Source organism: Neoarius graeffei, chromosome 4 (genome assembly GCF_027579695.1).
Source record: "Neoarius graeffei isolate fNeoGra1 chromosome 4, fNeoGra1.pri, whole genome shotgun sequence".
NCBI lineage: Eukaryota > Metazoa > Chordata > Actinopteri > Siluriformes > Ariidae > Neoarius > Neoarius graeffei.
Genome location: NC_083572.1, coordinates 2015490 through 2041770, shown reverse-complemented (window position 1 = coordinate 2041770; position 26281 = coordinate 2015490). Strand labels below are relative to the sequence as shown.

The following is a 26281-nucleotide window of genomic DNA, read 5'->3' as shown; positions in this document are numbered from 1 at the left end:
GTATTTATATATGCTAGTTGAGTAACATTTAATGTTATTTAGTCTTGGAGGTTTTTTTAAGTGTAATTAATTTCCCTGGTTTTAAATGTTCTGGATTAAAATAATTCACTAAAATATGATAAATGAGCCACAGTATTTAAAACTACAGAATAAATAAGGAAGTGATCACTCATCAGCAAATAGAACCATTTTGGACTACAAGCCACATGACCTATTGAGATGTCACGTGATGCTTCAGCCAATCACATGAAGAAACTAATTAACTGAGTTTATCTAACAAAAGTATTCATTTTATTGGGTGTTCATCGCATTTTAAAGCAAAAATGTTGTGTGGAGAAAGTATGTTCAAATAACTGCGTGGATTATCGTTTACTAGTTTATCCCCAATGAAGAGTTAAATCAATTTAAACATAAAGTGGCTGCATATCCGAGCAGTAAGGAGTCATAGAAAGAGTCGATTCTGCGATTCCAGGCTTTAAGAGTTGCGAGTTGAATCGGCTCTTAAGTGATTCGTTAAACTTAAACAGATGCTGTATGTAAATGCGGAAAGTGGAAGTATGGAAGTGTTTCAGGTTGGGAAAAGAATAAAACTAACCATGCATCGCGGTAGAAACATGCCAGAAACAACCGCGCTGGAATTTAAGGATTCAAAAGCTGATTCTGGCTCGGAGAACTTGACTCTTCAGTCAGGTAAAGTTTTAACCTTGTCCCACTGATTTTAGATGTACATCCCGCTCCAGATTACACTCTTCAACTGAGTATAAATGTTCAGTTAAACAATTTAAATAGCTGTAACTTTAAACGCAGGTCCAAAAAAAATATTGCATGAGTCGATTCCCAAACACTTCGGAATCGACTCCTGGAGCCGTGCGTTTCGTTCAAATAATGTGCGCGTGACTTGAGGACGATGACTCGGCAAAAAAGGACGTATGCAAATCAGACGTGTTTGCGTACTGTGTGACGTCATGACGCAAACTAGCGACTTTGATGAGGGGTCCCCTTTGTAAGATTGTTCTAGAATTGTCCTTGGTGAGTTTTGGCTGTTGCGTTTCAGAAATATGTAATTATTTATTTAAATATCAGCACATTTTAGTTCATTTCTAATCATTTTATTCTTCATTTGGTGTTTAAAAATCCGAATTGTTTGCTTTAGACATTTCCTTTCTCAGCTAACTTTAGCTATCTAGCTAACGCCTCTGCAGGTATTTAGCTACAGAGGTGATTTTTTTTTTTTTTTTTTTTTTTTTTTTTGCTTAGTCACTCATTAAAGAAAATGTATTTGTGAAATGATTGTTTAATATCCATATGAAGGCACTGTAACAATTTTAATCATTTATATAAAAGTTTATTAAAGGCTAATTTTTGACTCTGGATGGGTTAAAGAACAATAAACCACCTGCTTTAGTTGATCCAGAGAGCTTAATGCTTATGCATGATTCTCTAAAATGAATTATCTTTTTTTTTTACAGGTTGATTGCCCTTAAAATGCTCCAAACCTTATCCAAACGTAGACTTCCATCACACATTTTCACATCAGTGCCAACAGCCGGTGATGGACTGAAGGACAGAGTGAGGGTATTGTGGAATAGAAAGCGGTTTCAGTGGCAAAGGAAGACGGACAAAGTGAATTTTGTTCCGGTTCAGATGGAGACGGCTCGTGTTCCTCAAGAAGAGGACTGGGAACGGGAGATCGAAGAGTTCTCACGCAGGATGGAGGAGGGAGAGAAGAAGGAGAAAGAAATGAGCGATAAGACGCCCTACGGTAATCTGATGCACTGAATACAGATGTGACATGTTCATCATTATTGCCCTTTTAACTTGGTTTACTCATCTCATTCTCATCTTATTATCTCTAGCCGCTTTATCCTTCTACAGGGTCGCAGGCAAGCTGGAGCCTATCCCAGCTGACTACGGGCGAAAGGCGGGGTACACCCTGGACAAGTCGCCAGGTCATCACAGGGCTACTCGGTTTACTTTTTCTTCCAAAAGAAGTTAAGAAGAAACTTTGAGCAGGCCAACTTCAATGATGGAAAAGACAACTTGTGAAAATGAATCTGTGCAAATCTTGTACTTTCATGCCATTTTGGGCCACTTTAGAACCTCTTGGTGTAACTGGGCTCTGATCTAAAATCTAGATCTGGTCTGGATTGAAACGCCTTCAGTTTGCTGTGTGACTTCTACAGCAAATGAAGTTAGCCATCTACGACGTAGCTGTTCAGTGTCTGACATTTGCTTCTTTAGTTTTATTCTGGAGTTACGGGGTTCATGTACGACTTGTGGGACGTCTGTAGCCACCAGTTTATCGCTGTATGAAATCCTTCGCTAAATTCCCAAGCACCTGTACAGTTTATCTGAAAATCAAGTTTGTTACATTTGGAAGTTTGTCTCGTTGTGGAAAAGGAGCGTCCTGTACAGTCAGCAGTTCCATAAATCTGTTCTGACTGAAAGTTCACAGTAGGGCCTCTTGGCGTTGGATCCCCATGACCCTTAGTTCCTTGTTGTTTTTCTGTGTAGGTGCTGAGGACGAGCTGAAGGTGGCGCTGTGTGAGATGAGCCTGTACTCCGTCCCCTGCGCCCCGAGACCGCACCAGCAGCACTACGACCCCTCCACACATCACACCCCTCCTGTCCAGTGGATCCACCACATCTCCTCCATCGAGACGGACCAGTTCGCCGACGCCGAGGAGTAAATGGATCCTTCCCATGATTCTGGTGGTAAAAGAGGTCACAGGGAAGGGTGGGAGGAGCAAAGGGGGTTTAGATAAATTAATTACAACTGTTTTTTAGAGATGCTTTAAGACAATTATTATTATTTATTTTTTTTAAGTTTGTTTAAAGTAATCAACAGACATTAATTTCTGAGTTAACTGATTTAGGAAAACTGTTTGGGTCACATGTCCTTTATACTTGCAGACTTTAACACAGTTGGCTCTGAAATCTTTAAGTTAAGCTGTTTGGTTTTAGGGGTAAGTGCTTAATGCACAGGAAATAAACGATTTACAGAGAATTTAGTTTCGTAAGGAAAGTTTTCTCAATTCAGGTGAGTTTTAATCCTCACACACACACACACACACACACACGCTTACACTCTCACTGTTTACAGTAATAACTAGTGTGTTGGTATCCATAACTAACCATGTCATGTGGAATTCGTGGCCTAATCTACTGTGTATCCACATCAGGGGTCCTTTATTAAAAGATGAGCTCTTTCCTCTAAATCTCATCTCCAGCACTTTAATGATCTGAACTGTATTGTATCGCAAAGCTGTTTAAAAAAAAAAAAAGTAGGATTTTAAACTAACAGCTGTTTAAACAGGTAAAACATCAGCAGGTAAAGTTCTGGATGATACAAAGGGTTCTGTTCTAAGCATCAGGTGTTGGTGACCTCAACTCTGATGCAAAGCAACGAAAAACACAGACTTGAGATTTCAGGTGTGTCGTGATTTAATGACGAGATGTGAACGGAAGTGAAATCTGTACAGTGTTCTTTAATACAGCACCGTTCAGTAGTACAGCACGAAGTGATCGACGTGTACTGAACTTATCAATCCAAAAGTCAGGTGTAAATGTTGATTAAATAACAGAATAATGTTTGTATTATTGTTGTTACTGCAACTTATTAGATTTTGTCTCTGTTCATGCAAAAATTGAGATGTTTGGACTCCACTGTATGATAAACTTTGTTAGAGCAAGACTGTGATGCGCTCATAAGTAATAAATAAAACATGAACATCCCAAATGACTAATGGACCTAATCAGAGTATGATATTTATTTATTCATTTAATTTTAATAATGATTCTGAGTGAGGGGTGGCACGGTGGTGTAGTGGTTCGTGCTGTCGCCTCACAGCAAGAAGGTCCGGGTTCGAGCCCCGTGGCCGGCGAGGGCCTTTCTGTGCGGAGTTTGCATGTTCTCCCCGTGTCCGCGTGGGTTTCCTCCGGGTGCTCCGGTTTCCCCCAGTCCAAAGACATGCAGGTTAGGTTAACTGGTGACTCTAAATTGAGCGTAGGTGTGAATGTGAGTGTGAATGGTTGTCTGTGTCTACGTGTCAGCCCTGTGATGACCTGGCGACTTGTCCAGGGTGAACCCCGCCTTTCGCCCGTAGTCAGCTGGGATAGGATCCAGCTTGCCTGCGACCCTGTAGAACAGGATAAAGCGGCTAGAGATGATATGAGATTCTGAGTGAACAATTTGACTGTGTCTGGGGCTCTAATCAGAAAACGAGATCCAATCCCATACTGGTGCAGCTCCTGAGTCTGACCCACATGATCCTCATACAGATGAGTGACCTGGTTTCCAACATGTCATAGAATTACTGGAATATCATACAATTATTTATTTAATTTTTTTTATTTTATTTTAAAGTCTCAAGTTCCAGACAAAGAAATTCAATTGATTTGTTCTATATTTTTATTTATTTATTTATTTGAATATCAGGGATTTTTGTTTGTAGCCTGTTTAAATTTTCGTTGCCATTTATCAAAATGCATCTTCCATGTGATATTTTTCTTCATCAGGATATTTCATGATGTTTAAAGCTAGACGGCCTTTCGATTTCATAAACTCGGTGAAATTTAGTTCCGTCTGAAATGTGGTGATTGTGATATTTGTTTATTTCTGTAATATCTCACAAAATATCAGGCCATTCTGTGGCTGGGAAGTTATTTAATTTGAGGGGATTAAAGCAAATAATGTGAACGAAATCAGTCGCTTGGCGCAGTCAAGCAGACAGAGGAAGTCCGTGTGCGCATGCACAGGTTTACCTTCTTCTTCTTTTGGGTTTTACAGCAGCTGGCATCCACAGTGCTGCATTACTGCCATCTACAGGTTTCCCTTTGAGCGTGCACTGACAGTTCCATCATTCTGTCGCTAAACGAACAGCTGATCACACCGAGGTGCTCGCTGAGCGCCCATATTTATTAGTTTGGTCCTGCGTTTCCTTTCCTTCGTATATAACATAACGTCTTTTCTTCTCGCTTTCTTTCCGTTACTGTAGTCGTTCTTTCTCGTTTCATTCGCACACTCACGTCCTCCATTTTTTTTCTCTGTTTCAATTTTGTATCCCACAATGCCTTGCATGAACAGGGAAAGCCCACCACGCGATGCATGACGTGCTATCTTGAATTGGGTCATGGTGAAGCAGGAAAAATAGCGGAGAATTTAGGGCCACGTGACTATATAAATTCATTAATTGTTCTATTAAAAAAAACTAAAAATTGTAAGTCTGTGATTTTGAATTCAGTAGATTTTGGGCCACTAAACAAAAATAATTTGGTGTCGGGGAAAATTCTTTTTTATGACCTATGCTTGAAAAATCTGAACGGCAGGATAGTTTTCAGCAGTAGGTTTGTGAGCTAGTAAATAAAGCTCCTAGTTCGATGGGTTTAAATACTGTGGCTGGTTTTGGTCCATTGGGAGCTCAGAGTGCAGTCCTGCTAAAGGGATGAATTCATAAAGGTTTCATGCAAATTTAATGTCTGAGATCTTTACAGAGTGCTCGGGGATGTTTTAGATGAGTGTACTGACCATACTGTGCCTCTAGAGGGCAGCACCAGTTAAGGTTTATTCTGAGCTCAACCATGTACTGCATTTTTATCCCCTAACTTCGTGTGTGTGTGTGTGTTCCCTCCAAGCCTTATTGTTTTAATGTTCAGAATTACTAATAAACCATTTAATGGATGCAGGATCTAACATACGATCAGTTCCTTCCTGTAAACCCCATTTTCGGCGCATTTGAGGTTTTTTTTTTTTTTTTTAAAGATGAGAAGAAAGAAGAAACCTTTATTCGTCACATGCACACTTCAAGCACAGTAAAATTCATCCTCTGCATTTAACCCATCTGAAGCAGTGAACACACACACCCAGAGCAGTGGGCAGCCACACCAGAGCGCCCGGGGAGCAGTCAGGGGTTCGGCACCTCAGCCCAAGGCCGCCTCACGTCAACCTAACTGCATGTCTTTAGCTTGTGGGGGAAACCAGAGCACCCGGAGGAAACCCACGCAGACACGGGGAGAACATGCAAACTCCGCACAGAAAGGCCCTCGCCGGCTGCTGGGTTTGAACCTGGAACCTTCTTGCTGTGAGGTGACCGTGCTAACCACTACACCGCCGTGCTGTTATAGTTTTAATGGAGGATAATGATTGAGCTGTCCACGATGCAGACATTGAGAAATATTCACTGGGAAAATTAAGCTACTATTTAATAATAATAATAATAATAATAATTTTAAAATGCTTTTATTAAGTATACAGAGCATTCCTGATAAAAGCCAATGATATTTTAAGCCGTAGAACAACAACTTCTTTCGGCTGCTCCTGTTACAGGTCGCCAGAGCAGATCAGCTGGAGCTGCATATTTGATCTGGTGTAGTTTTTACACAGAATGCCCTTCCTGACGCAACCCTCCCCAATCTATCCGGGCTTGGGACAGGCATTAAGTATGCGCTGACTTGTGCAACCTCAGTGGCTGGGGCTTTTACCAAATCTGCATGTCTTTGGACTGTGGAGGAAACCCACGCAGACCGGGGGGGACATGCAAACTCCACACAGGAAGGCCCCCAGCAGATGTGGGGTTCGAACCCGAAACCTTCTTGCTGTGAGGCGACAGTGCTAACCGGTACACCACTGTGCCATGCCTTATTTAATTTTTTCAGAGTTTTTTTTGTTTGTTTGTTTTTAGGCTCTTTCCTATTGTGTTTGAGACTCTAATCATATCATATATATGCCAAAGAAGCAAAAGTGATATTGCTGATCTCAGGAGACTTCCTGATGGAGAGAAAAAAAAAAGAAGCTGGTTCTGGATCTGCAGATCTGCTCTTGCTCCCAAGTCACGTGGTTTGGTGTCATAATTAAATTTCTTCTGTTGCTCTGTTTACTGGGTTTCCAAAAACAAAAAATGACTTCTTTTTAAAAAAAAAATTATCACAAGATGCAGTAAGAGCTAATACGATGGTGAAAGGGAATTGGAGGAAGTCAGTGTTCTTAAGTGTAGAAATAACTGGCAGGGACAGCAGAGCACATCTGATGTTGCCTCATTCCTGTACAAGAAGCTGATGTAACACACAGCACCGTCTGTGTCTAATAAGAGGACGTCCAACTAGGCCAGAGAGGGAGAGATGATGACTGGGTGTATTCTGGTTTTCGGATTAGACGTCGCTGCAGACAGGAGTCTAAATTCCGTCTAATAAAACTAAAAGCACATACGTCACATTATTATAACGGGGGATTATTTATCTATCTACTTGGATATAACATAGTGAGCACTTCGTTATAGTGTGTTAACCTACATGCACAAGTATTCACTCCCCTTCTTTTCTTTACCTTCTAAAGAGGATTTTTCTGTATAAACGTCCACATGGATGTGGTTTTTTTTTTTCTTTTAAATAGTTGTAATTGCTGAAAAATGGATTATATGTAGCATGGCAGAAGAGATGAGATGAACATGAACCCGAGTCACAGGGAGGACATGTTTCTCATCAGCGTAATGACAAGTTCATGCACCGATACCAGACTGTAACGTTCCACTCCGTGCATCAGCGTTCTTACTCACAGTTGGTCTTCTGTTTTTCTTCACGTTCCACACTAATGCTAGCACTAATGAATTGTCCAGATTGAATCTGCATCTGGATTTCTGTAAAGCTGCTTTGTAAGAAAAAGCCTTTTACAGTAAAGTAAAATTGAGTTGAGCTTTAGTTAGTGTTGAAACATCTTTTCAGCGTGGTTGGATCTTTTCATTTCGTGGTTTTGATCCAAAACCCAGGTCAACAAGACCTGCTTAGCATTTTAGCAAAGCAAGTCCCGATTACATGCATAAAGATTCCACATCCGTGTGTGTGTGTACAAGCGTATAAAAAATAACGTGTTTGGTATATAAATATACCATCATGAAGTCTTTCCCTCGCATGACGGCTATCAACTGTAGTAGTGGCACAAACCTGTGCTTCCTCTGAAGTCGCAGAGCAGTGCATTCAGAGGGAAGTGCTATCTGCCCTCTTCCTCATACATGACCTCAGCAATTCAGCCATGAGCTCGTCATCTCCACACAATAGGGCAAACAACTTTTTTTTTGGGGGGGGGAGGGGCGCTTGTAACGTTTTTAAAGTGTTCTTTTAAGCATTTGATTTGGTTCCAAATATTTAATTCTTAAATCATAAACATTCTGCAAGGATGGGACTTGATATGGTTCAACGAGGAGCATGTTAGCGTTTTCCTTTTGAAATCTGTGCTGTTATTATACAGTTGTGCATTGAACCTTTATTGCTTCCTCCAGGACAAACCAAAGAGTCATTTATGCCGAGATCAGACGACACGATATTTTTGTCTTCTATGACGATCATGATGTCAGTTTAGGGAATCCTAGTGCTACAAGTTCTTGCAACACTACAAGTTTAACCCCAACCGATCATTCTTCATGTCCTTGTGTGTCATCAGGGAGGAGGGGGATGAAATTGATAATCATAGCTATCAAAGAGCTTGTAGTTGAGTGAGCTATCAAAGTGGGTGAGAAAATACACAAAAAAATTTGACATGTTAGATTTCATTGGGGTGTCCCGGCCTCCACATCACTGTGCTTCGATTATGTCACGCAACAAGGACTGGTGATCATTCCTGACGTTCCTGTCCATATCTTGCTGGAAATCGCGACACAATCCTGTCAAAATCAGGCTGAGTTTGTGTACTCTGATCACGACAGTGGATGAAATCGGTAGATGGAACGTTTGCGCTTCCTCAAAAATGTACAGAAATATACAGTGACCTTTATTTTGAAGAATAGTTTGGAATGTTAGAATTTTCTCTCGTTATGGATATGAAATGAAGCAGATTTAAATTTCGTCTTTAACCTCTGTACTGTCTGTGTGCACTAGTCCTCTGTCTGGACATTTGTTGATCTTGTCAGACTGCACTTCCCCTGCAGACTCACTAGGGGGCGTTCTGTCTCTGGGTCTTATACACTCTGGGATTCAGCTGTTGAGATTCAGAGCTTGTCTGTGTGCAGTTGGTCATGATTCTCTCTCTCTCTCTCTCTCTCTCTCTCTCTGCCCAGTCAGAAGTGGTTTCATTGTTCAGCAGCTTGACCCAGACGGGGGTGTGATGGGGAAATTAAGGTGATCGCAGTAATATGGATGGAGCTGTATGTCTGTCTGCATCCTTGTCAGTGTTTTTACAGTGCTGGTTAATGCACCGAGGTGTGCGCGTGTGTGTGTGTGTGTGTGTATGCACACGTGCACGTCCTCAGGTCTGGTTTTGATCGCTAGGCTCAACGCCACATCCTCATTCTTAGCATTACTAAGAGCTCTGATAAAGACGTTCCCTCCCACACGTGTGTGTGTGTGTGTGTGCGCACACAGCCTGCATTTCAGAGTCGTGTGTGTGAGAGACTTATCAGCCTAATTCCTGTAGTCAATTGAGCGTTCCCTTTCTGGAAGACTATCAGAGCTTCCATTTTAACATGTTTACTGTGTCCTGGCTTTATAAAATGGACCTGAATTTCGTGTGTGTTTTGACACACTTTTTTGCTACCAGTGTAGCATCCTCCCAGAATCCAGGCCAAGCATGAGAGAGGAAGGTCACCTCTTTGTGACTGTGCTCACAGGAGTGGGTGACCTCGTTCACTCCTGCCACTAGCAAGATTAATCAGAGAGAGAGGGAATGATGTGTGAGAAAGAGAGACATTTTCTCACACACACGGGGACTGGCACATCATTTCACACACTTAATGCAAATTAGTGCGTCTGTGCTGTCAGACTGTATTGTCTTTTTTTATTCTTTCACTCAATAACGTGTGTGTGTGTGTGAATGATGAGCTGAGTTTTTGATGAACTGCATTTTTATTTAAAAAAATTCTTTACATGAACACAGTGATACAAACATTTAACTCACAAAATTGCAGGAACATCAGCAATGGGGCGGGGCTGTCAGGTTTGTAGGCATGGTTCACTCAGGTCTGCTCGCTCACAGCTGGTCCAGGTTGATGGTTGGGCAGTTGACGGTGTTTCTCTTCAGGTGGTAGTGCCTCATACCCACCTTCCCAAACTTCCTCCGGTGGTATTTCTCAAAATTGGTGCACGTTACCGGGGTTTCCTCTGAGCTCATGTGACCATGGAGCTCTCTCTTCTTAGGCAGCTTGGAGGTGAACACGGAGAACACGTCACTCATCCAGAATGTTTTTCTTCACCACTTGAGTGTTGGTACCACTGGGGGGGGGGATAAATAATAATAATAATAATAATAATAAAAACACTAGCGCCCACCGTTTCACAAACCTGGATTTGGAAAACTTGAAGATGTCAGTCAGGTACACCTACTCATTTGTGAGGTCCTGCCCCCTTCTCGTAATATCAAGGTCCAGCACATCATCAAGGCTGTCAATCACTTCATTCCTAGGTGTATTTCTGGGGGGGGGTAAACTGTGCAGATCTCAGCACAAGGAAACTGATCGGATTTGTCTCTGTAGATAGAAAGATGGTTTAAATAAAAGTGACATGGTGGTTTTAAAAAAAAAAGCTGTTTTGCCATTGAAACACATGGAGATGGGCGTGGTGACGTTATACTGCAGCCAGCCAGCAGAGGCGCCAGACCTGTGGTGGATTCACTTTCTAGAGCTGTGACTCCATGTTTTCTGGAGTCACTGGTGTGAAAATAGCCTCAGACAAGGAGCTCATGTTCTTGTGAAGACCAAACGCAGGGCTCTGGTCCTTTCTGGGTTCCACTGAATTTTAAATTCCTGCGGTTCAGGTAGTATTTCTGAAGTGCTGGGTCTCACATGTAATAATGTCCGGTCTCTTAGGGCTTCCAACCAAGGGCTCCTCGCAATCCCAAGTGGCGAGGCTAAAGCAAGCATCCATCCATCATGCAGTTGGTGCTGTTGCAGTTTGGAACCAAATCCTCGATTATTTTTTTTTTTAAGTGTTTTTAAGAAATAACACACTTTTTATTAATTTTGAATAGCTGTTAGTAGCAGGTGGCACGGTGGTGTAGTGGTTATCACTGTCGCCTCGCAGCAAGAAGGTTCTGGGTTCGAGCCCAGTGGCCGGCGAGGGCCTTTCTATGTAGAGTTTGCATGCTCTCCCCGTGTCTGTGTGAGTTTGCTCCGGTTTCCCCCACAGTCCAAACACATGCAGGTTAGGATCATTGGTGGCTCTAAATTGACTGTAGGTGTGAATGGTTGTGTATCAACCCTGCAACGATCTGGTGACTTGTCCAGGGTGTACCCCGCCTCTCGCCCATAGTCAGCTGGGATAAGTGGTTACAGAGGATGGATGGATGGATGGATAGTTAGTAGCAGCTTTGTTTATTATAACCATTTCCGTTTTATGCTTCTTCATAGTGATGGCATGATACCAGTTCTTCTTTTCTGGTACTGAAACTAAAATCTGCAGTATCAATGCATACTGATGGTGTTCTCTTTCAAATCTACCAAAAAGTTTATTTATTTATTTTTTTAGACTAAACTCTTTCTCAGACTCTCTCTCTCACACACACACGTGCGCGCGGCTTAAATTACATTGTAAATATAATAAAGTATATAAATATAATAAAATCAATCTCAATAAAAGAAGACTTTTTTTTTTTTTTTATATGTAAACCTTTCCAGTTCAATAAATAAATTTATTTTCCCAATCCTGATTCAGTCTTCAGTGTTACAGGATCCAGTGTCTGTTTTCTCCGATATCCAATCCATTTTATCTTTTAATTTTGTTGTCATTGCAGAAATCGTTCCAGTGACAATATTGGGCTAAAGTTAGGGCTGGGCGATCTGACTACACGATATCATGATTTTGTTGCACAGTACATGTTTGAGATATTGTAGGTTTGGAGATATCTTTAAGTTTTTAAACTGTTTTTAACAATAATTGCAAACTCTGATTGGAAGCACCGGAGTCCATTTTTTTTAAAGGGATTTTAAATTTATTAAATTTTAATGAAATTGAATTGGAAGCAGTTGGTGTTGTATGTTTTGAATATGTAAAAAGTTAAAGATTTTTTTTTTTATACATTTAGTCTACAATAATTTAACAAATCATGATTCTTAAACATTTCTACGATACACGATATACAGTAGGTTTGCTCACAATCTCACAATACAGTAGTGTTGCATTTAAAACAACAAACATTTATTTTTTAAAATTAACAATTTAATTCTAAAATTAAAATTAATAGGTTGTGTATAATTTTTGTGAATTCAGCTTCTTCCAGACAGTTTGTAATTGTTAAGATATAAAAAAATTTTTTAAATAAGTAAATAAAAACTCTCAGTAGCTCAAACGTGTAGTGATCAGTTTTATCAATAATTTAACAAATCATGATTCTTAAACATTTCTATGATGCACGATATACAGTAGGTTTGCTCACAGGCCTGAGCCTGTGTTGGTATTATGCCCAACTTTTTCTTATTTGCGGTTTTAGAAACTTGATGGAAAAAATAAATTACTTCTTAAAATAAGGCTGGGTTCAAATGAGGGTTTTTTTTAATGGGCTTTTTTTTTTATGATCAGATTTAAGCCATGTTTTGTTTCACTTCAAATCCAATCCAGATTTCTTGAGCTGTGACTGAGTTTCTCCAAATTTTGGATTTTTTCCCTCTTCTCTCTTGCATGGTGTTGTTTCTGAATTTATTTATTTACCTACCCTGCTCCAGATACTTTCTGAATTACGCCTGAATGTTTGTTGCCGTATACGACCCCCAGCCCATGTTAAAGCCTCTTGGTCGATAGCTAGCTAACTAGGTAATGTGGTTACTATAACAACCAGCACACAACAAAGAAACTGGATCAGTTTTAAGAAATTAACCTAGATATTTTTTTCCTTTCCTTTGTGGAGTGAACATGGTGCAGATGGATTTTTAGCATCTGATCAGTTCCTCCTGAGGGTAACAGTGGAGTTGGTCAGATCATGTGTTGATCATATGATGTGGTGTGTTTTGGAGTTAACAATGTTAATAGAAACGTTTTTGGTGAGAGGCTCAGCGCTGAAGTGTTTGTCCGTCGCTGACTCGGTGAACAAATGGAATGAAGCCTGTGTTAACACTCGAGCCTGGCATTCCAGCCCTGCTACCTCATCGTCCTCAAAATCCCCCACATTCTCCATCACACACCAACAAACCCAGTGCCTGGGAACTTTCTAGAACCCATCAAAGTCGGGTCTTCTCTTTCCAACCTTCATCGAACCTTCGAGACGCTTACGGTGCAGGTTGTGTTGCAGCATTGCTCACATGCCTCTCGTGTTTTTGCCACAGTTCAGGAAGGGTTTCACATGATTACTCATACTGTCTCCTGATCGTTAACTTTCCCCTCAAGCCTCTTGCAACTGTTTCACAACCTCAGCCTGAATGAGGAGGTTTAGACACTCGCGTTTCAGAATCGCCAGAACTCCGTGTGGAATAAGAATAATGCATTTTGTCTGTCACCCTTTGCTTTTCTGCCCCCGTCTGCCTCGGTTAAAAAAAAAAATTCTGGGCTGATAATGATGACTTCCCCCAGTGAACTTTAAGTGCAGCGTTTGCGTAAAGCCGTCTACGTGCCGTTAGCTCTGATCAGAAATGCTATGAGATATTGAGTTTTTCTAAAGCCAAGTAGTTAAACACAAACTAAACGACAGACTAATCGGTGAAAATCCAATCAGTTTTTTGAGGTTTGTTTGTGTTACATGGTCTAGCTTCGTTCTTAGATTAGCTCAGCTCAACCACACCAGCTAACTGCAATAGCTATGATTTACTGCTACTTCCTTCCGAACTTTTATTTATATTTATCATCATAAAGTCTCCATACACATTTACTGAGCCACTTTAATAGGAACGTGTTGTTGGTTCCAAGATCCCTGTTCTTGGCTGCAGGAGCGGAACCCAATGTGTTGTTCTGTTCTGCTGTTGCATGCTGAGATGCTTTTCTGCTCACCGCGGTTGTAGTGATTATATGAGTTACTATATCCTGCCTGGCAAAAAAGCTCAAACTGCTCAATCTGTCCATTTTCTGATCTCCACCTTCTCTTATCAACAAGGCATTTGTTTCCACCCACAGAACTGTCACTCACTCACTTGATGTTTGTTTTTCGCACCATTCTGTGTAAACTCTACAGACTGCTGTGTGTGAAAACCCCAGGAGGAGATCAGCAGTTTCTGAAATATTCAAACCAAAAATACTCCTCTGGCTCAAACCAGCACCCATACCACAGTGAAAGACAGAAAGAAAGTCGCACTTCACTGTGAGATCACGGTGTTTCCCGTTCTGATGTGTGAACATTGTGAACATTAACTGCAGCTCTTGATTTGTATCTGTGGGATTTGATGCATCGTGCTGCTGCTGCTGTCGAGGAATCGGCTGAGTACAGAACTGCACAAAACAAAACACCAGGTGGATGGAGGGGTGTTCCTAATAAAGTGGCCAGTGAGTGTATATGACGGTAAAATGAAGCCACATTTATAAGGTGGTGGTTGATATTTTTGCGCATTGAACAGGACTGTAGTTGTGAGTGGGGACCTGAAGATTGGTTCTTTATCATTCGAGCAGATATTCCAGTATAACACCTCATTTGCATAGAAGGGAGAAATTTTCATTTTCAATCTCATTGAGATTGCAACTCTGTGTCTCAGGCTTTGTTGTTGTAGTAATAATAATAATAATAATAATAATAAAATGTATGAACATATGATCAGCTGATCCCCTCCTACAGGACGTGTCATTGTCAGATTGCTGAGAAAAAAAAAATAACCTCACAAAAAAAAGTAGTTAGTGTGTATAACAGACTGCAGGTTTAGTCGTCACATTTTCTGGGTTATTTTTATCTGTTTCTGTGTTTTTGTGAATCTTGGTGTGTGCTGTGAGCCAACAGGATGCAATTAGAGCATCGGAGCTTAAATATTTCAGTTCAGTACGTAGACATCACTATTCTTATCTACAGTATTTGTGCTCCAGTGTAGACAGGATTTGTTTTTTTATTAGTCGTATCAGACGCTCGCTGGTTGTGCTGTGAAAATTTCCCATGCAGACGCTCATCTAAGTTTCCAAACCTGTCATTGCTTAACTCTTGAATATCTTCTATCATTAACTCTATCATTAAAAAGCTTATCTCTGCTTTCCAGAGAAATGTATCTGGTTAAGATCTGTTCAGTGCTTTGGGAGTAACGGCAGGCTGAAGTCAGTACAACAGAGTAAAAACTCTGCTCGCGGGACGTCGGGAAATTGCCGGCGCTCTTCTTTTCTCTCTCCTGATCAGTTTCCCACTGGATTACTCGTCAATATCAATCAGATCACTTTTATAGGGATGTTCTCTCGCTCTCACTGTTTCTGATGAAGGATTCAGAAAAATTTTCCCTCTGCTAGTTTTGATGTTCTGATTCACAGGAAACAGAAGTGAGTTTTCAGAGCTTTACCTACTTATGTTTTCAAATCAAACTGATTCATGTAAATAACTACTTTAGAATAGAACTGGAGTTGTTTTGATGAAAAATATTGAGAGCTTAGTGGTCGGAATGCGATTTTAAAAAACCGGAAGTCAGAAACGTGAGCGTCAATTTCAGTTGAGTTAATGTGAATTGTTTATTGGATGTGGATCAGACAGTTTTTTTCGAGGTTCGCCTTGAAAGCTGTGAATATTAATCGAAATAATCATTTATATTCTTTCATCTAAACACTAGTCGGTCCTACTGAGAAATACAAAGGCCTACAGAGCACAAAGAGGGGATTAATAATCTTTTATTACTTCTTTGTGTATACAGATAGTTTATCTAATTGGCATAATTAATACAAATTAAAAACTAACTTGCATAATATTTTACTAATTTTTCAAACTTTGCATTCAGTATACAACCAACTATGTGCTGCCAATTATCTTGAAAAATAAAGTTATGAAGAAAAATAATTTGATCTCATTGGTTAATGAGGCTCATTTTGGACCATGTGACCCTCATACAGAATATTATGGCCATTTTCTAAAAATTCACCCCCCCCCCCCCCCCCCATCTTTGATTTGTAATATCTGAAGAACGGATAATCATATTTTAATTCTGTAAAACGTCTGTTCTGTATTCAGTTCTGAATCCAGTGAGGGCAGTTAAGCATTTGGGACTGAATTTGAATCTTCCCCTGATATGCCGACTTTTAATACATTATAATATACACGTCATGCACACATGGAAAATGTATATAAATGAAGCTTTTTTTTTTTTTTTAATACTCCACTGGTTGTTTATTAGTCTTTAATGGCTTGTTATTGTGGAGCTGTTCTTAAGGTAAACTGTCAACTCTGAGAAGATTCTGGGGAGATTAGGGTTTTGGGTTTTTTTATTATCAACATTGGAACCTGTGAGTTGGAAATATTTTTGACACATCCTGCTCTTTTTGTATGCTAAAGATGCAGGTGTGTGTGTGTGTGTGTGTGTGTGTGTGTTGCTGCTTAAGGCTGTATGTAAATCCGTGTGTTTCGTTTTGGCCGTGAGGTTCTGGTGTGTTTTCCCAGGCGCTGGTTGTTTGAGGTCGGGTTCTGGCTATTGGTGTGATGGAGCTGTTCAGCCGCTCAGGTCTGTCTGATGTGGGAGTGATGAGTCACCATCGCATCTCTCTCTCTCTCTCTCTCTCTCTCTCTCTCTCTCTCTCTCTCTCATATTCCTCTGCTTGGAGACGAGTCCTCACCACAGACGTTGCATATAAAGCAGACGACAACTTCAGAGGTTACGAGGTTAGAGGTTTTTCCAGTACCGACGCCTCCGGAGTGTGGATCTGACCCAGACGCTGGCGCAGTTTCTAAATTTATACACAACAGCCTTTTGTTTTTCCTGGCATATGAACCCCTGCTTTTTAAATTAAAAAAAATTATCTTTTGTATTTTGCAACGATTTTGAAAACCTTGGTTTGAGTGATTATGGAAAAAAAACCCAGCAACTCATCATGAAGCATGAAAACATTTCAGCAATACACAGTGTGTATTAGTGTTAAAATTATAACAAAAGCTACTTCTTAAAAATGTTTAAAAAACAGTTCAGTAACAGTAATTTAATCTGACGCTGGAACTATGGATTTTTTTTATTTTTAAAAATTCAGTATATTTTGTCAAATATGTAAATATCACCTGCTTCCTTTCAGAGTTTAAGTTATAAAGATACCAGAAATATTTCGGAAAAGGTTCAAATTTATTTTTTGATTTTTTTTTCCTCCCCTCATATTGTCGTCCTTGCTGTATATCGTGCTAAATGTTTGTAAATGCTCACGATCCATCATAAGGGTGTTTTAAAGCCAGCGTGGGAGTGAGATTTCCTGTTAATTCTCCATTCACACACATGCACGTGTTAAACTGTAAAATACATTTTATTTATTTATACTTTATTTAATAAAACACATTTTCCTCTTCTTGCTACATTTTTCTTCAAAACTAGCTTTATTTTTTTTTTTTACATATTTTGTAATGAAATAAAGGTATATTTTAAGTTTTACTAATTATAGATGCCCTAACCCTAACTTTCACAATTTAATAATTTATGTATTTATAGATGAAATTGTTTTTATTCTATCCACATTCACTGGATATGAGCAGTCGTGCACTCTGATTGGCTACTCTACTACTAGGATATCAGCTTGTATACTCATCTCATCTCATTATCTCTAGCCGCTTTATCCTGTTCTACAGGGTCGCAGGCGAGCTGGAGCCTATCCCAGCTGACTACGGGCGAAAGGCGGGGTTCACCCTGGACAAGTCGCCAGGTCATCACAGGGCTGACACATAGACACAGACAACCATTCACACTCACATTCACACCTACGCTCAATTTAGAGTCACCAGTTAACCTAACCTGCATGTCTTTGGACTGTGGGGGAAACCGGAGCACCCGGAGGAAACCCACGCGGACACGGGGAGAACATGCAAACTCCACACAGAAAGGCCCTCGCCGGCCACGGGGCTCGAACCTGGACCTTCTTGCTGTGAGGCGACAGCGCTAACCACTACACCACTGTGCCACCAGCTCATATACTGTGAGTATAAAAAAACAAAATGGCGGCACGTTATTGAACCAACCAAGGACGAAATAAAAACTTGACTTGAAAACAAAACCCCAGAAAATACCAAAAAAAAGAAGCAATAAAATATGGACTGAAAGTAAGAACGTATCTTTTAATTTTTCAAGAATTATCACATTTTTCACAAATTGCTGCTGTCATTTCACCGGTTTGTTTACGCTCCAAGTGGAAATTATTTTGTCGGACATTTTGTATAAGGTTTTTATTTATAAAAATTGCAAAAAATAAAAATGCTCAGTTTCTCAAAATCCAGTGCATGTGGAGAGAATAAAAGTTATTCCACTCGATCTTGGTGCTACGCGCCTCATCGGCTATCGGCTCATGTACGACTCGATTTCGTGGTATAACTGTTTAAATATATTCTTTACTTATACATGTGTGTTTATTTGTCGCGCTACTCATCGAAGCCGTCCTGTTGATCATCTCAGACCTGTTACTCAATTCATAAGACAACGATTAGAGATTTAATACCAGCACTGAAGCATCAGCTATAACACGATTTCCGTTCTTGGAGCACTGGGTCAATATTTGACAATAACTGAATCACATATGAGAAGATTTTGATTCTCAGGTTACTACTGAGTCTGCTACAACACCAGAAGATTTCAGTTCCAAGGTTCCAGTGAATCAGTATTTGACGATACCAGTGAATCTGATTTGGTACGATACGATGAAGGCAACGATCTGATGTTTGACGATGTCGCTGAATCTGCGGTGATGTATTATGATTTAATTTTCTCCAGTCGGTATGATATGCAGCTAACTTTTTTTTTTTATTCAGAGTCTGGCGTAGGCCTAGCATTAATTGGCTGATGATGTACTGTAGCGAAGGATAGTTTCAAAACAGTCAGTTCCAGGCAAGTCACCTTGCTAGTCTGTTTTGATTTTCACACACGTCGTCCTTTTTCAGTAGTAATTGGTTTATGATCAAATCATCGGGTTGTTACACCCCTAGTAGCAGATGAAGGTATCGCATTAATATCAAATCAACAGCCATAATCCTTATAGTTAGTGGGGGGTTTTCAATAAAAGGCAAAGTTTTCTGTAGTGGATTTGTCACGAGTTTAGATTTGTGTTTCTGTGTTCTGGTTTTGGTCTGAGTTGCAGCGACTTGTCCCTTTCCCGCTAAGCGTCGTCCTGTCTCATCTCTGATACATCACTCTAAACCGCTCACGCAGCTCCTGCAGTAGATCACCTGCAGCCGTCAAACCGTACAAATGAAGCGCAGATCCTGCCCTCGCTTCTGTGATTGATTAATTGGGACTTGTGTGGTGCCGACTCTGCAAACACCCCTGAGGGTCTGATGAGTCATTCTCAATCCACTGCTCCACATTTACCTGGTGTGTGTGTGTGTTATAGATGGCTGTAAGCACCTTTGTAGGAAATGGTGCTTCGTGTGGAACAGTGTTTTTGTTTAAAAAAAAAACAAAGGATTTGACACCCATGATGCTCAGGGCAGGAGTTGGTGTTCATCTGGTGCTTACATGTTGGCAGGTATCGCATATCTCCCCGCCTTCTGGGGTTTGTGCACGATCACTCCAGCTCATGCAAACACTTAAAGCAGATCGTTTGAATTTATTTCAAATGAAGCTCGTTATCAGTGTTGCCTTTAACCAGGTATTAGCATTTTGAATTCATTTGAATGTTTTTTTGCATTAAAGAAGCTCCAGAATGTGTGACATGTGGCCCTGATGATTGATATCCAGGATAAAGTTTCTCATGATGGGAGTACTTGGAACATCTCCAACACGGTTGCATCTGAAGAACGAGCTGGGACTTGTTAGAGTGTCTCTCTCTCTCTCTCTCTCTCTCTCTCCATGGAAGCTTTTAGCGATTTCCTTGTTGTCCTGTCTGTCATCGTCTTGTCTCTCAGTAGTTTGACGTTTTTACAGTTATCTACACAATCACTCTTTATAAACTTTACACACCTTTCAGATGTGTGCAGACTTCGTCCTCCTATGGGACTCTCCATCAGTCCCAGCCTGTTGTGATGAGTCACTTCTCGGCCCACCGTCTCCTGCTGCACGCCGGTTTCTCACCGGCGTCTCGTCCCTTCACTCAGCCGTAACATTAACACGTTAACTCTTTCATGCGCAGCATCAGCTATTGGGTTTGTAGGAAAATATAAGATCCAGGTCACTTTGGTTTAATTTAGCATGAACTGTTACCATGGTGTCTGCGGATCACTTTACAAGCTTTCTACACACAATCATAAATTAATTAAAATAAACAATTTGTCACATTCTAGTGAGTCACCTTAATCTTTTTTTTAAATTATTATTATGAAGTGTGTGTATGTATGTATGTGTATGTGTGTCTATATATATATATATATATATATATATATATATATATATATATATATATATATATATATATATACTCTCTGAGACAGTAGCCACAAAAATGGTGTGTATATATATATATATATATATATATATATATATATATATATATATATATATATATATATATATATAAATAAATAAAAAATCCTTTTTTTTTTTAATAAATCTTTGTCCTTCTGAAGTCAGCTGCATAATGCATTAAATATTGTTAGAGAGAGGGTTTTTTTTGTTTGTTTTATAAGAAAAAAGTTTACTGTAATTTTATTGTGATCCTGGTTCCTCTGGTATAGTTTTAGTAACTTTCTACACAAAATCATGAATGAATTAAATAATTTTTGTGCCAGACTCCAATGAACCACCTTCTATTTTTTTTAAATAGATAAATTATTTATCCTCCTGAGCCCCAGCAATTTTTTTTTTTTTGGGGGGTCCACTGTAGTAGACACGTTTTTGTTCATCTGTCTCATCTCATCTCATTATCTCTAGCCGCTTTATTCTGTTCTACAGCCTTATGGTGGACATTTTTGTAAAATTTGAAAAATTATGTTTTAACTTTTTTTCTTTGTAATGTGTTTATCACACAATACTTAATTTTGATTCAACATAAATTATTTTTTAAAACTTTTTTTCTCCCCTCTCTGGCTGTCAAGATGGAAAATATATGAATATATATTAATGATTATTAATGATTTGGTCATGTGTAAGAGACTTCAATTTAAAAAAAAAAAGTTTGTTTTTTAAGATTAACATCTACAGTAAAAATATTAAATGTATATTTATGTATTTAACTGTTCCATTACACAGCTAACTCCAGAAGTTAAAAAAAGAAATATATAATACACGTGTATATTTTAACATACAAAATTAGTTCTATTACACAGCTAATTTTAGAAGTTTAAAAAAAAAGGCTCTCTTAACTTCTGAAATCAACTGTGTAATGCAGCTAATTTTGTATGTTAAATTCTATATTCAGTTAAATACATATTATACATTTAATGTTTTAGCTGTAGATGTTAAATTTTAGTTTAAGATTTTTTTTTTTTTTAATCACAGTATCTTACGCATGACCAAATCATTGACTTTTTAATAGACGTGACCATTTAGAAAAGATGAAAAAATGAGAGTTCCTGAGTTTTTGGTTTTGATTATCAACATTTTTTAATAATGTATTTTAGAAAAATGTATTTTATAAACACACTTTTTATAAAGGTTTTTATTTATTTTATTTTCAGGTATTCTCTCTCAGTGGACTTTTCCTGTCACATGTTAGTTCATGTAAGTGATGCAGCATGTAGGAAAAAATTCCTACTCTTCAGTTTTAAGCAGAAAAAAAAATTATGTAAAGAACCTGGAGACGTTTTTAAATATGTATGTTATTTACCAGCTTAAGGTCGGTCCGTATGGTGAAATACCGTGACCGAGGTCTTGAAAGTACTGAGCGAGGCCCTCTGGGCTGAGGTCACGGTATTTCACCATACGGACCGACTTTAAGCTGGTAAATAATATATTAATTTTTTTCTTTACCAAATTCTAACAGAAAACGAGAGCGCCCGAAAGGGAAAACCGAGCCGAGCTGCCATTTTGAATCCTCATTCACGGCTCTGTAATGCAAATGGCTTCCTCCTCGGTATACAAGTGCACTTCCATGGCAGGAAAAAATAAAACAACTACATTTTGCCGCCTATGTCGTCCCCTATTTATACAAATAGGAGTCATTCAGGATTCAGCCATGTTTTTGCTCAGCGTTAGCAACAGTTAGAGGTTTTTAGCTTACTCCTGAAATGTTTTATTTCTTCTTCCTCAGGGTAGTAAAACTCGCTTTCGCTGTGAACACTGTCGTTATCGCTATCCATGCTGTAAAATTAATGCTATTCTGACTGAGAAATGCTGGCAAAAATTTATAAGATTTTTGATAAAAATCTTATAAATAAATCTTATTAAAAAAAAAAGATAAATGTTGACAAAAAATGCTACTATGTTCATTGCTCTTGTGAACGAGCGAGTCGCCAGAGGTCCGTAACCGGGGTCTGTACCATAGTATACGCACCCGCTCGCCAGCCAATCAGAGCGCAGGATTTGGACCGCGAAAAAGAGTTCTGTGCAAAAGTCTTAGTCACATGTAAAGAAATGCTGTTGACCAAAAATTGCTTAAATAATGAAATGTTTCAACATTACTGTTTTATAGGTTGTTTTTTTTGTTTGTTTTTTTTTAATCAGTAAGCCATAATAATTGAATAAATGCAAAGTCAGTATTTGGTGTGAGATGACCCTTTGCTTTAAAATTTTTTTTTTATTATCCGTCTGAGGTCCAGTGAGGTCAGTTTTATGTGGAAATGATCTGTAGGTTTTACTGAGCATCTTACAGAACCAGCCACAGTTCTTCTGGACACTTTGACTGTCACACTCACTTCATTTTACACCAAAATTTTGCACCAGTAGCCTTCATTATGTTTTCTTTTTTTATCTGAAAAGTGCTCTCTTATGGAAAGTGCTGCTCATATGTTTGCAAACATATTTATTTATTTTCCCTGTAACATTTAATTTTGTGCTTGGGGGGACCCCGAACGTTTGGACTCTAAAATGTGTTTTTGTAATGTTTTGATTCAATAATGTAGAAATCGTAAAACAGAAATCTATAACAAATTTTGTGTGGAAAGAAAAAATAGGGGGGCTAAGACTTTTACACAGCAGTGTATGTGTGAAAGGGTTAAGATCTCTCTGATTGTAGATCAACACCTTTCTCTGTAATGACTAACGCTGCTGTTCATGTGTGGAGGACAGGAAACGCCCACTGTGAGCTTTTGGAACAAGAATTCAACACTGAATCATTTTTCTTCCTTTGTACGATTCTGAAGTTTGTTTATTTTGAGTTGTAGGATGGAAGAAATTATCGATTCTGATCTGCGTGATTCATGATGCATAAAAATGCCATCGTCAGCTTTATATGTACACCGGGGAATGGTTTCAGGCCCAAACACCTCCTTTAAACAAACAAAAATCACACAGTAAAAAATATATATTCAAGTATTTTTGTGACTGTAGAAGAAATCTAATCTAGGCTATAGATCTGTGATTATTTTTCCTCAAACAGAACACCCCAAAGTGTTTTATTCCTCTTATACCACAGCAACTCGCCAACCATTACAATCTTTATTCATTAAAGACTGACGCATCGTACTTATCTGTTTATAGTTACATTTGCTGTTGTGAAAGCTGGAATCAGTCTTTCCCTCACTATGGGCATCTCTCTCTCTCTCTCTCTCTCTCTCTCTCTCTCTCTCTCTCTCTCTCCCCATTAGCCAGACAAAAATAACGCAGCTTGTTACCAAGAAACTGCAAGAACGTGTCCACTCCCGTCTCTAGCAGTGTCTCCATTAATCTGCTTAAAGCACAAATTGAAATTGCAAATTAAGAGTAGTTTCGATATTTGAGGGTCTTTTTTTTTTGAACGCTCAGACAAGGTGGTTTTTCAGACGATTTGACGAAGCGATATTTCACAAAATTGTAAAGGAAATCTATTTCTCACATTTAAGTCACCATGGCAACACTTATCAGGTCTTGGAGATCATTTGCGATTGTGGTTTGTTACTTACTGTAAATAATAATAATAATAATTTTCTGTTTTGGGTGGCACGGTGGTGTAGTGGTTAGCGCTGTCGCCTCACAGCAAGAAGGTCCGGGTTCGAGCCCCGGGGCCGGCGAGGGCCTTTCTGTGTGGAGTTTGCATGTTCTCCCCGTGTCCGCGTGGGTTTCCTCCGGGTGCTCCGGTTTCCCCCACAGTCCAAAGACATGCAGGTTAGGTTAACTGGTGACTCTAAATTGAGCGTGAGTGTGAGTGTGAATGGTTGTCTGTGTCTGTGTGTCAGCCCTGTGATGACCTGGCGACTTGTCCAGGGTGTACCCCGCCTTTCGCCCGTAGTCAGCTGGGATAGGATCCAGCTTGCCTGCGACCCTGTAGAAGGATAAAGCGGCTACAGATAATGAGATGAGATGAGAATTTTCTGTTTTGTGCAAAACTGAAAAGAAATCCGAGGAACTGTCCTGAAAACATAGTTACAGCTTTGCCTCTGACACTGGAGACTCCTTCCATCAGTGTTGCGTAAACATCTTTCAGAAAATATCACCACGTCAACGATTATGTGAATGAGCTGTTGCTATAGAAACAGTAACGTATTCGATTATAGCGAGCTCATGAATATTAATACGAACCACAGAGCTGCTTTTATAGAGAATTAATCAACACCTGATATCAGTCGATAGAAAGCAGCAGTTCCTTAGAGATTCTAGGAATGTGATCACGGAGTGTGGTTCATCTGTTGTGCTGCACAAAGTATCGGCACCCATTTACCCTGTCTGTCAGTGGGGTAGAAACGATTTGGGTGACATTGGCATGGGGTGTGTGTGTACAGTGCTCTTCACAATTATTGGCACTCCTTGTCAAGGTTAGGGGGAAAAAAATCCACCTTTTGTTGAAATACACGATGTACCAGAAGCACGTTGTACAGCATGTGTAAGTTGATTGGAGTGTGTAGGAACTTTCATGCTGTAATCCATGACTTCCTGATTAACTGGGAAACAAATATGAGGTGACAGAGAGGCCAAATTCCCTCAACATCAACATGGGAAAGTTAAGAGAGACACAAACCCAATGAAGAAGTGTGTTGACCATAAGTCAGGGAATGGGTATTTATAGAAGGAAGAAAAAAAAAAGGTCCTCACCTGAAAATATCCATTTCCTATGTCCTGTTAAGACAAGAATAATAAAAAGAAAGTGGACACCAACTAGAACTGTTACAGTCTCCTGGAAGAGGAACCAAGTTTATTTTGTCCCTATGTACAGTGGGGAGGGTAAGAGAGGCAAAAAAATATCTCCAAGGATCACTGTTGGTGAATTGCAAGGGGAAAAAAACATCATCTTGGGCTTTCAGAGTCTCCAAAACCCCCATCAGACTCCACCTCCACACCAACAGATTATTTGGAAGGTTCCAGAAAAAAAGCCTTTTCTGTCAGTTAACCACAAACGTAAGCACCTGAAGTTTGTGAAACACTACAACAACTTTGGCTGGAACTGTGTTCTCTGGTCTGATGGAACAAAAATGGAGCACTTCTTTTTTTCAATAATCGCTCACGGTGGGTTTGGAGTAAAAAGAAGGATGGCTATAATGAAAAGAACCCGATCCCAACTGTAAAATATGGAGGTTCTGTGATGTTTTGGGACTGTTTTTCCTCTAAGGGCCCTGAAACCTTGTTTGGGTCCATGGTATCGTGGACTCCATGAAACACCAGGACACTTTAAATCAGAATCTGGCTCCTCTGACAGGAAACTAAAACCGGGTCATCATTGGATCTTCCAGTAGGACAATGAGCTGATGCCCAAATCAACACGCACATGGTTCACTGAGCACAGAATCAATCTTCTGCCCTGAAGATCTCAGTCCCCTGAGCTGAACCCCAGTGAAAACCTGAAGAGGAGAGAGAGCACAAGAGAGGGTCGAGGACCCTGGATGATCTAGAGAGATTGTGTAAAGAGGAATGGGCTCAGTGCCCTGCTCTGGATCTCCAACCTTGTATGAGGGACTCGGTGCTGTTTTACTGATGAAGGGGGTTGGACAGATGGAGTATTAAACATGGGGGTGAGAATAATGGTGGAGGGCGCTGTGTAGACACCTACAACGTGACCTAAAGGTAGATACACCTCTGTGTCGATTTCAGTAAAAAGTAGGGGTGTTCACACGGCACATATTTGCATCGATGCTGCACCGATGTATTTTGTTGTGATGTATCTTACACTGGTGTAAATTTTGTGGAGCGTTCACACGTCACAACCCTGCTTACTAGAGAGAAGCGTGTTCGCACCGGTGCAGCCCCACTTGCGGTCACACGGCAGTTTTTGCGACCGTGCTATACGAATGAACCCTTTGTCACTG

At 39.8% G+C, this 26281-nt stretch overlaps 1 long non-coding RNA gene across 1 annotated transcript; it reads right to left on the bottom strand.

Moving 5' to 3' along the window:
* Nucleotides 1-9831: 9831 nt before the first annotated feature.
* On the bottom strand, nt 9832-20240 carry LOC132884713 (uncharacterized). The gene is made up of 3 exons (XR_009654480.1): nt 19935-20240; nt 10306-10448; nt 9832-10194 (listed from the first exon to the last, which is right to left on the bottom strand). It is a non-coding gene; the product is annotated as an uncharacterized LOC132884713 (long non-coding RNA).
* Between the last annotated feature and the right edge of the window lie 6041 nt (nt 20241-26281).